Here is a 12,382-nt window from a genome sequence, read left to right as displayed (position 1 = left end):
GAAGGAACACCAAGGCTGGGTATTTTTGCTCCTACCTACACTAATCTTAGTTCTATAGGATGGGATATGAATACAAGCTCAAACTGCTTGCTGTCCCTATTGTACTTGCCCTTGCCAGTTTTCATTTTCAAATGGTGGGGAAAAAAATGCTGTTTGCTTATTGCTATGGCCACAATGCAAAGAGCATCTGAGTACGGAACAAGAAAGTAAAGGAAAGGTATAAAAAACAGTGATAAAATGATCTATGATTGCTTCCTGTAGAGGAAAAAGAACATGAGATTCTTTCTTTCTTTCTTTCTTTCTTTCTTTCTTTCTTTCTTTCTTTCTTTCTTTCTTTCTTCCTTCCTTCCTTCCTTCCTTCCTTCCTTCCTTCCTTCCTTCCTTCCTTCCTTTCTTTTTTATTTTTGCAAAAATTGTGTCAAAATTCTAAGATAGTCCATTTTGAGTTTTTTTAACCTTGCATTTTGTTTTCCTCGTATTGTTCCTTTTGAAAACAAATAGGTAAGTGGCTTTTTTGTTGTTCTTTTACTTTGTTATTAATTAGTTGTTTAAATGAAAAATATGTATTTTATAAAATATAATGTTTTACCTCAAAGAGACTAACAGTAAAAGAATTTTAAGTATTACACATAATAAGAGGTTCAGAGCAAATACAATGCATTAGTACTTTATAAAATTTCTTCATTATTAAGTTTCTAAAAGGTAAATTACCAGCTTATTCAAAGATAAATTTATCTCCCAAACATAGATATAACATAATAAATATATTTGTAATATTGATTATAATGACACATTGTAAATTAATATTAAAATATATTCAAGCATTTCTTATGTGTTATAAGTCAAAAATTCCAGTTCATCTCTACTAGGTACTTATTATTTAGGCCACCCTTAAACATTTGTAGAAAACCTATCAGCTTGTTTCACAAATAGTTGTTAATTATGTTATTCTCCTGAAACCTCAGAATTTTTTTTAATTATTAGTTTTTTTATTAGTCTCAGGCATACAGAACAACATAGGGATTAGACATTTACATAGCTCACAAAATGAGAACTCCGACAAGTCTACTACCCATCCAACATGGTACGTAGTTATTAGAACATTACTGACTATATTTCCCATGCTGCACTACTCACCCAGTGACTATTTTTTCAATTATACTTAACATTCAGTATTATTTTATATTACTTTCAGGTATGCAGTGCAATGGTTAGACATTTATATAATTTATGAAGTGATTTGCCCGATAAGTCTAGCATCCATCTGACACTATATAAAGCTTGACAATATTCCCTATGCTATACTTTACATCCCCATGATTCTTCTCTAACTACCAATTTGTACTGAAACCTCAGAATTCTTACCAGTGAAAAAAATCTCTCCTTGACCAAACTCTAGTCATGCTCTTCTGAACTCTTGTCTCAACAAGGCCCTGACTTTTGTGCTTCTGTGTTTGTCTCTACATTGGTCAATTTTGGCAAGAATCCTGCTAAATCAGTTTAGCAATTTTCAATATCTGGTTACTTGTGATATCTGATTATCAGTTTCCTCATCCTCCACCGTCTCCCAGGTGATGTCTGAACACTCGAACCTGCCTTCAGAAAGAATGTTGTCAGGTCGGGTTAGCCAATATCCTCTTTTATCCCTGGTACTTTCTCTTAGTAATTTTCCATCCAGTGATCCTCACCCTGCTCCTTGGTTATAAATTCCAATCTTTCCTTGTAGTATTTGAAGTTGAGCCAAATCTTTCTTCCCATCACAAAACCTTATTGCAGTGGCCCCTACACTTATTGTGATGGTCCTGAATCAAGTTTGATTCATTGTTCTTTAACAAGTGTTATTGAATATTTTTTTTCTTTAACATTAGTATATAAAGACCCTACATGGAAGTATCCCAGATGGTAGAGTTGTTTTGAACAATCAGTTAACATAACGACACTGCTGAGCTTAATGCCGGGCACCTAAAGGTACTCAGTGTTTACCTTTTGTGAATGTATAATTTTCAAGATGACAAAATCATGACTCTGAGTAAACATAAAATGGACATTTACCAAATATTTTACTTAGCTCATTAATGGTGAAATAACAAGAAAGATGTTAAAACTGGTTCAAATGAAAATGTCTTATAGAGATTTTTATTTACTACTGGACCAAATTCATTTGCATTTCCATGGAAAGCAATACTACATTTGTTATCAATTTTCTACAACATAACTTTCATTCTTAGAGTTGTAAAATACCCTAGTCAATATAAAAGACAATCAAAGGTGCACAGCCTTCTAGAATCAGATATTCCCCAGAGTGTCTGGTAAACAACATCTGGAGCTGCACTGAAAGGACACCCACGAATCTCATTTGTTATATCTAAGTCAAATTCTTTTTGATAATTGTTTGTCTAATTCCAAGAGAGTATTTTTCTGACACTTCCTTTTCCAAAAGATGTATTTGTTTTAGAACTAAGACTTTATTAATTTTTGTATTCTCTGTACTTAGTATATAGGTACTTGGTAGTCAAGTTAAATAAGATAGTAATAGCCACTCCCACTTATGCATCACTTTATTATATGCAAAAGAGTTTTCTCATGCTTCCTGTCATCTATTCAATTATCTTACTTGGAGCACTGAAAAAACAATGGCAGTCACAATATTACTTTTAATTTAATGTAATAAATAATTAATGAGGACCTCCTACATATTCCCTGAAAAAAAGAGAAGAAAGCTAACTGCAGTGGCTTGCTTTAGATCTCTTCACTTTTCCTCCCTGATAGTACACTGGGCTCTTCTTGTCCATCCTCTCTTTAAGATCATTACCACGGAAACACTTCTGGAGTTTTAATTCTGCTTTTTATAGGGTGTTTCTTATCTAAGTTCCAATGGACAAAATAAACATCATAACTAACTCCCACTGGTTTATGCTGCCATCCTCACAATATCCCTTTCAACAGCTTATGAGGTGTTTCAGATTGCTCCAAGAAACAGCACAAAGCAAATGAAGACTGAGGACAGTTGTGAAATCATGCACATTCACAGGGACCCCATCTGCTGTTTGCTGTTTAGTCTCAGAGGAACTTTTTCAGCCCATGTTTTTTATCAACTGACTTTCCCTTCTCCTAATAAGTCAGCACACTTTCTATCCCTTGAGGATATCACCCTTAAATCTGGCTTCAAAATAGAGGAAAGCTGTCTCTACCTCTCCTCTTACTTACTGCTCCCAATGATAAGCTTTTCAAGAAGAAAAAAAAAAAAACACTAATAATACTAGAAGTCCAGAACAGATCAGGTACTTTGAGTAAATTGTGCATCAAATTGGGTACATTTCATGAAAGGAAGTATAGATAAGAGGCTAAATAATCTATCCATAATTACTAAACAAGAGTGGCAAAGGTAAGATTCAAGCTCAAGATTCAAGGATTGTGCAGAAGGCTTAGTGCTAATAGCAACTTATCTTTGAAGTAAAACAAAAAACAAACAAACAAACAAACAAACAAACCTCCATTTCCATCATCAGCCATTCTCTGTGACTTTGAGCAAGTTAGTTAACTTTCTTCAGCCACGTGGATCTTTTTCTAGAAATAGTAATAGTATGCACTTAATAAGGTAATTTTCAGGATTAAATTAGATACTTCCTGAAAGTCAAGTATCAACTAATATTTTAACTTTCAACATTATTATTTCTGGTTAATGCTCTCTGTCAAAGCTTTTACAGCTAATCAAAATCAAAATCCAACCAACATGAAGAAGTTACAAGGTTAAGATATTTTATAAAGTTCTTAAAGTCTATATAATTGTAAATAGAAATATGAGTGTCTGCTTTCAACACTTAAAACATAAAACACACACACACAAAACAAAACAACAACAACAACAACAAAAACAGGAGATAGAATTTACTAAACGTTTCCATTACAGCTATCCACCCCAAAGTTCTCCTAAGTTTCCAATTTGCATTCTTCCATTAAGTGACAGTTAACTCCATATTTTAGGAAATCACCCTTCTTTTCCTTGGACCATTCATGTGATTATTTGACTCAACTGTGTAATTTTCATTTTTAAGAAAGTGACTTCCATTTCAGTAGTCCACAGCTAGAAAGAGAGAGAGAGAGAAAAGAAAGATTTATTTCTAAAGTACACACTTCTCACCTTAGAGTATATATATATATATATATATATATATATATATATATATATATATATATATATATGACATTTATTTGTATACGCTTATAGAGATATACACTCAGACATTCTAGTTTGCTGTGCAAGTCTTTAACCATGTTGAAAGAAGAAAAATTCACCTGTTTCTGAGTGGTTTCACTGCTGCAGTACCCCATGTAGAATATGGATTTCTATAGGATTTGTTTTCAGTTCTCATCATCCCATTCCATAGAGCTCAATCAAGCCCAAACTTTCAGATTGTTTTGAGCAGTCAACTACTGGCCCCATTCATTTGTTTCAGTGTTTCGAGGATGAAAATGATGGCAGATATTCCTTTGCCACTGCTGATAAATCTTTTTATCTCAGCAGTAATTTTTGACTGAGATTTATTGACTCTCCTCTCTTCCCTCATAATAGGCAATTAGTAATCCCTTTTTCAGACCTTCAATTCAAGTTGTCACAAACTCATGTGGAAAGAGAAAAATTGATCCAAGTCTGGACTAGGACAGTTCACTTTGTAACTTATAAATCCTTTTTGGGAAAAAAAATTATCATCCCTGATAAAAGGCTTAATTAATTTTTAAATAAGTTTTAATGAGAATAAGACCACTTCTGAGAACTCAGCTATCTATTCCCTTAGTGGACTGTTAATCTTGGGGTGGGCCTAATTACCTCTAACCAGTCTTAAAAGGCATAATTCTTAACTAGATTCTTTTTTCTCCTATATAGTACAATGGTTATCTAACCATCCACTTTTCCTAGAATATATCCCAAAGAAAGATCAATCTAATCTGAAACTGATCTGTTAAAAGTTTTTTGTTTTTTTTTTACCACAGCCAGATTATTAAAAAATTTTGACACATACTAAAAGCTGAAATTGTCTAAAAATAGTTTCATCATGTTATTTTTACTTTTTGTTTTGTATTCATCTCCTCTCCAATTTGACTAGCTTTTAAAATACTTTGATGGCAGAGATTACAAAAAAAATTATTTTTTCATTTTTTTAAGTCCTGGCATCGAGAACAGTGCCTATCACATACTCTGTGCTTACTAAATAAAGATCAAACAAAAACAGTAAGAAATAGGCAGTGAGGCAGAAACAGGCATTAAGCAATATTAAGGAGATTGTGGAAGGAAACTAAATTGGTATCCCAATGTATTTCTCAGTATCTAGGATGCCATTCCAATAATACAACAGACCAAGAGCTTAATGGAGTATTAAGGCACAAGTCTCCAAGTCCTGAGGCAGTACATACCCAAGAAGGCATATTATAAAAAAGAATAAAATAAAAATAAAAATAAATTGTTTTCCCTTGAGTTACAAAGTTGGGAACACATTGAAGATGATTAATAAAGCACTGTGTTGCATTACAAGCTGGGAAACCCACTGAGGATGGCTAATAACATACTGAAAATAATAAAAATAATGCTCATGGTTTATACCAGAATAAGGAGACTGTAATTTACCCCAGAAATTGCTCTGAAGCACCAAAAGGAAACCTACTCCTGAGTTTTACTATAGAGGCAGCACCTTGCAGGCCAGCATATGTTTGGAAAACCTGACATATGTATGATACGAATACAAAGATTTGATTTTATTGTAATTAGAACCATTATTGTCATCCTGAGACCAAATTTCTCAAGCCATAGAGAAGTTTAAAGGAATCTAGAGTCAGACCAGTAGCAGCAAAGAAATGTGCATCACAAGACTTTGATGGCCTCAAAATATATATCGTGGCCATAATTAATATGATCAAGAGCTGTTTTATAATTAATGCTATGGTCGTTGGTGGGGGACGGGGCCAAGAGAAACACTTTAAGCTAGCACTGGAACATGTCTCATGAACTCTTTCCTTACCAAGACAACTGGCGTGGGGCAGCAGCAGACACCAGTCAGACTAGAAACTGGAAGAAATAGACTACTTCTAAAAAATAAACTTTGCTCCAACAGGATATAATTTATATTAACCATGAGTCATTTAGATAGAAGATGGAGGATCCAGACAATGTTCAAATTTCATTTATACTCAGTTTGGAACAGCAAACATTTATATGCTATTTTTTTAAGCACCATAGTAGAAAAGATAAAAACAAACAAACAAACAAAAAATATACAAGGTATAATTATACCTATATCTAGATGTATGTTTAGATATCAATATAGACACATGTGCATTAATTATAGATATATGAATAGAACATTACTGGCAATGTTGTCATTACTACTTTAGAAATAAGGAAACTAAGAGTCAGCATGAGGTTACCTTCTTGATTCACAAACCTTTTTGACACCAAAATATGGGAGCCAAATTTTCTACAGATTTTAAAAATCCTCATATATCAACAAGCACTGAAAGTCCCGCTATTTTAATGGAAAAATAATGCAAAAAAGAATATGTCTCATTCACCCACAGATGATGCCTCTTTCTGCTTTTTCTCAACAATTTTCCTTCTATTATTTAATCTCTTTATCAGGTTAATCTATCTAACCTTTAGCACAGAAAGCCCCACAAAGATGCTTTTTTGTTTTTCTGTCACTTAATATTCTCTGTAATGAATTTGACATGTTCTAGAGAAGATCAAGTACTTCTCTAGACACATTCGTTTGTATTGTCTTGTGTAAAAATGTTTTGCATTTGCTTATTATTCAAAATAATTTTCTGAGTTTAGGACAAGCACTGTTCATGCTTGTTAAACTGCTACTTTTCAACAGGTTAAAATGTTCATAACCAAGAAATATAACTGTGGTCTCTTGTGGGCTTTAGTATTCCTTGTGGATGCTTTCTCTTATTTACGTTCAACCATTTACCCAAATGGAGCAAAAGGCCCTCTTGCTCAATCTCTGTAAGTGTGCATACACTGAGAGTCTCTTAAACCTTCATCTCCTTGTGTTTAAAATTGGTTCATATTTCTGAAATAAACATTGCGCCAACCTTAAATACGTTGCGGCAAATATTAAAATCAAATTTTTAAGTTAAAAACAACCTACAGCAATGGAAAAATAAAGATTTTAGCTATGATAGAGTCGAATTCATTTGCAACAGTAAAATCGGATGAATGTTTAATAAAAACATGAACTCCCACAAAGTATTATACAAAAAAACTTTTTCTAAGTGTGGGTAAACTCTGTTCATTGACTAAAAAGTCTTTATAATTCAAGGAGCAATAAGCCACAATCCTAAATCATAAATATAGAAATTATCTAAGCTGCTTGTGATAAACTCATTTATGGTATCAAAAAAAAAAAAAAATACTTGGCACCAAGTAAAACATCTCTTTCTTATCTGAGTTAAACTTTAAATAATCTCTTGCTTGGTCTTCTGCATAACAGACTAGAAGGCTAGCTGAGTCTATGGGATGTCTTAAAATCTCTGTGTTCGGCTATTGTCACAAGGTACTATGAGCTAGATGTTCATGCTGTCAGGAAAAAAACACACGCATGTTTCATTTGAATACATTATTGGATTCAATTGGGGACTATATTTTGTCAGCCCAGAAACTGACATCTATTGAAAAGGTACAATGTACATATATTGAAGATCTAACAAACTATATATTTTTACTATGGCTGTCAGTATAAGCCGGAATACCTGAAAGTATAATATCTACACAAGACAATAGGTCAAAATATATAAAGATTCAGGAAGTCTTTTCTGAATTTCCAGACGTGTTGACTATTAAATTTTGATTAGTTCTTGGTCTCTTTTGTCTCTTCCTTTAAGAATTCCCAATGTTATTATTATTATTATTTTTATTTTTAACCTATAGCTACTGGTATACTTACTAAGGAGAAAATATCTGAAATGCATATTAGGTTTGTACTGTGAAAACACATTTCTGGTCATTTATTGTCTCTCCTAATACACTATCCAATGGCTCATAATTCTAATTCCTGGAAAATATTGCTGGATTTTGGCAGAACCTATGTATATATAATAGGCACACAGTTAGAAACAATGCCCTTTAAGAGCCTAGGAATTTTAAGTCAGAAAGTTTAAGTCCTGGTTCCACCATTTATGAGCTAAAAGATTTGGGCAAAATTAGGTTGTCAGAGTCTAAGTTTCTTCATCTGCTATTTTATAGAGCAAATGAAGTACACTATGAGGAAAGTATTTTTCAAATTACACTATGATACACGTGTTTGTAGTTGTGATCACTATATCTTCTGGGCAAATACTTTTAAAGTTTGATTTTTAATGCTTACTTTGAATATAAAAAAAGGAATTACCGATCTGACTTTCATATCTTGAGTGTTTTTCTGTCAAATTAAGCACTCCCATCACATATGTTTTTAAAGACATTGAAAATGATAACATAAGAGCAAATGTGGAAAATCCTGAAGATTTTGTTATCCAAAATGTCAGCCAGTTCATAGTCACAGGAACAGCCCAATCATAGGGCCAAGGAGGGTTCTAGTCCTCATTTAAGCATTTGAATTTATTCCAATCTGACCCAATTCACTTAACACGATCAGAACTGCAGGTGGCTAGCTAGTTGTGTAATTACAGTTCCACAGTTTCAATTAATACTTTGGACTCAATTTAGTTGTACAAAGAGAATGCAAGATTACCACATAGATTAGTTTTTAAACACTTTTGATCCTTTTGTATTTTAATAAATTTTCCAAATGTTATTATTGCGTTTTTTAAAGATTTGATTCCGGAAAACGTTTGCTCTTTACAGGCTTAGTATCTGCTGAAGAAAGCTGCAGAAAAAAAAAAAAAATGTTCAATAATGGAAATACTAAGCCCTCATTCTCATAATCAACATAAGCTTTGAATCTTTATCACACCTTTATCAACTGTTCATTACATTCTATCCTTGAGGCTCCTGCTGACTTTACTTTTGAACTCTTCATAGCAAAGCTTCTATTTCTTGGTTTTGCTTTGACTAACAATTTTTTCATGTGTTCTGACTTTTGGAGGGACTACTATTTTTATTTTTTATACGGATTTTGATGGTGTTCAGTATTAATATTAGTTTTCCATTCAGGAACATCTACATATAATTAGCAAATTTTATCACATAGGATGAAGTTCACAATTCATATTCCAGGTAAATTACGATTTACATACCGTTAAATTTATCTCCAAAAGAATTTAGCAGTGGACTTTTAAACATTTATCTTTAATAATCTCCACCCTCATTTATAAGTGAAAGTCATCACCTTTGTTTTATTTCATTTTTTTATATTTCACAAGCTATGTTATTTGTAGCACAAATGGTCAAGGTTCTTTGAGTCAAAATGCTTTTGTGTTTACACACTTATTCGTTGCCTTAATTGTTCAACAATTATTCATTTGGGGTCTATTCTGCATTAGGAACAACACTGGATACTACACACAAAAAGAACAAAGCTGAGCAAGGTACTCGTAGCTCCTACCTTTAGAAGACTTGTGGTCTAGTGAATAAGAGAAATTGTTAAATGTAACAAGGTAAGGCTCTAACAAATACGATATGTAAGAACTGACTAGTCTGTGACTTTTTCTGCTTCAGAGATGAGGGGGAGATTCCATAGGGAGTGATATTTGAGCTGAATTATGAGAAATGCACAAGACCACCATTAAAAAATGTTTTAAAAAAATGTAAATAAGGAAATAAATAAAAGTCAAAAGATTATTATAGGCAGGAAGGAATAGGTGGTTGGCCTTTGAATATTACTGGCTCTGGGCTTTCCCTAATACAAATGAGTTAGAGCATATCTCTCTATTTTGTTGTGTGTAACTCTCTGGAAACAATAGTTGTAGATATGGTGTCTCACAAGACCTCGTGCCCAAGGCAGAATCCTAACCATGGTTTATATCCAAAACCTTTCAGCTGCATAATTTGAAAGATTATTTCAGCTCTTTAAGGTAGTTGAGAAACTCAGAAGAAGAATAGTGGTGATTCGTATTTATTCTAATTTAACTTTATTTATTACATACAGAGTTATGCTATAGGTTCACCCTATATACTTTTCTAGTTGCTGTATATAAACTTGTGTAATATACTGTTGTCAATAAGAGTAATTTGCTTTTTATTTTGTTATTATTATTTGAGTGTGTCATAGAATTTTAAACAGTGGTGCTACATACTCTTTTTGTGTGTGTGTTTGTTGTATTAAAATTCAATCTAGTGCCCATATGATGAACTATTATTTCTTAATATTTAATGTGTATAGTGATTGCCAAGTGTTATGGACTGGATATTTGTGTTCACCCAAATTCATATGTTGAAGTCTTAACTCCCAGTGTGGTGGTACTAAGAGGTGGGTCTTTGGGAAGTAGGTTTAGATGAGGTCACAGGGATAGGGTCCCTTATGATGGGATTAATGTCCTTATAAGAAGAGGCCAGAGAGCTGCCTCATGTGAGGATAGAACAAAAAGGCAGCCATCTGCAATACACGAAGAAAGCTTTCACCAGGAACTAAATCAGCAGACATCCTCTTATCTTGGACTTCCCAGCCTCCAGAACTGTGAGAGATAAGTGTTGATTAAGCTACCCAGCTCATGCTATGCTTTTCATAGCAGCCTGAGAAGATTAAGACATCAAATTTAAGGTTTGTATTTCTGCATATGCAAAACTTATTCTTAGACAAACTAGTAAGTATTAAAATACTAAGAGCATACCTTAAACTCAGTTAACCTTGCTGCAGGTTTCCTACCAGTCACTACTCTCAGTCTTGAACTCTTAAGTTCTGAGCTTTTTACCTAGTGGATCTTCTTTTCAATATGAGCTCCACTTCTAGTTCCTCAGAAGTGTTAGGAAATCTTATTTGAGTAAGTAAAATATTTTTTTTAATTAAAATTTATTGAGGTGACCATGGTTAGTAAAATTACATAGGTTTCAAGTATACAATTCTGTAATACATCATCTATATATCACATTGTGTGTTCACTACCCAGAGTCTGTTCTCCTTCCATCACTATATATTTGATCCCGTTTACCCTCATCTACCACCCCCCCTTACCCTCTGATAACCACTAAACTATTATCTGTGTCTATGAGTTTTGGCTTCTTTATTTGTTTGTCTTGTTCCTTTGTTGCTTTCAATTTTATATACCACATATCAGTGAAGTCATATGGTTCTCGACTTTTTCTGTCTCACTTATTTTGCTTAGCATAATAATCTCAAGATCCATCCATGTTGTCGCAAATGACACTATTGAGTAAAGTAATATTTTAATGAACTTGCATAATGGTCATGTGTTGTTTCTTACATTTTTTTCTATGTGTGTGCAAACAGTAAGGACATTTCCATCTTTGAACTCTGTGCTTGCTTGATTCAGTGTGACAACTGCTTAGTAATATCTCTCAGGGTTGTGTTTCAATTACAGTCTGACTACTAACCTGAGCAGACTATCTATGTTGGGATATGCAAAACACCAAGGACACATGCCTTATAGATTTGTGCTAAAGACATGTGCTGCTTGTTTGTACAACCTGTTATTATTTCATGATTAAATCATTTTTTTCTCTCCAACTTTTCTGTTTTTAACTATTATTTCTAATTGTATGACTAAAAATAGATCTATAATGATGAAGCTGTTTATATATAGAAATGGTCAAATAAGGTTTCCCTGCAGCACAATGTTTTCCCTCCTTTTAACAAAATCAATACCTCAGCTGAACTTACAGCTCTTTATGTCCCCAAAAGGAATGTTCTGAATAGAGATTTTTAGGCATTTTGTGTAATGCAGAATGTTCTATAATTTGATATTACAGCTTCTTTAGGAATATGCCCTAAAATCTGCAGCTACCTGTAGATTCAACTCAGAGAATGTTAAGGGGCTCAGGAAGCTGACCTCTCTTTTTCTTGACCTTCTACTTCTCACTATGGCATTCTCTAAAAAAAAATAATAATATCCAATGTGATTACAGAGCTACAAAATTACACATAAATTATACCTTAAGAAGACAACTTTTGTTTATTGATTCCCTGCTCTGTATTAGATACTTCTATGGTTTTATTCCAATACCAAAACCCTGTAAAACAAGTTTGACTATCTCTTTTATATTTGTATAGGAACCAGTGGTAATTCAGGTTCAGCTACTTCCCATGTTCTTACAATGATCGAACAAGGATTCCACCAGTCTGTGCTTTCTCCAAAAATCATCACTCTCTCAATTGGGAAATCATATCACTAGACTATTATAATAAAGGATTAGAAAGTGATTTTATGTTAAAAATCAATGAGAAAATTGTATGTGGGAAAGAATGTTAGACCAAAAAAAAAAAAAAAAAAA

This window comes from Rhinolophus sinicus, chromosome 14 (genome assembly GCF_057876585.1).
Source record: "Rhinolophus sinicus isolate RSI-liver-muscle chromosome 14, RSI-T2T, whole genome shotgun sequence".
Lineage (NCBI taxonomy): Eukaryota > Metazoa > Chordata > Mammalia > Chiroptera > Rhinolophidae > Rhinolophus > Rhinolophus sinicus.
Note: the sequence above shows the minus strand (reverse complement) of the source record.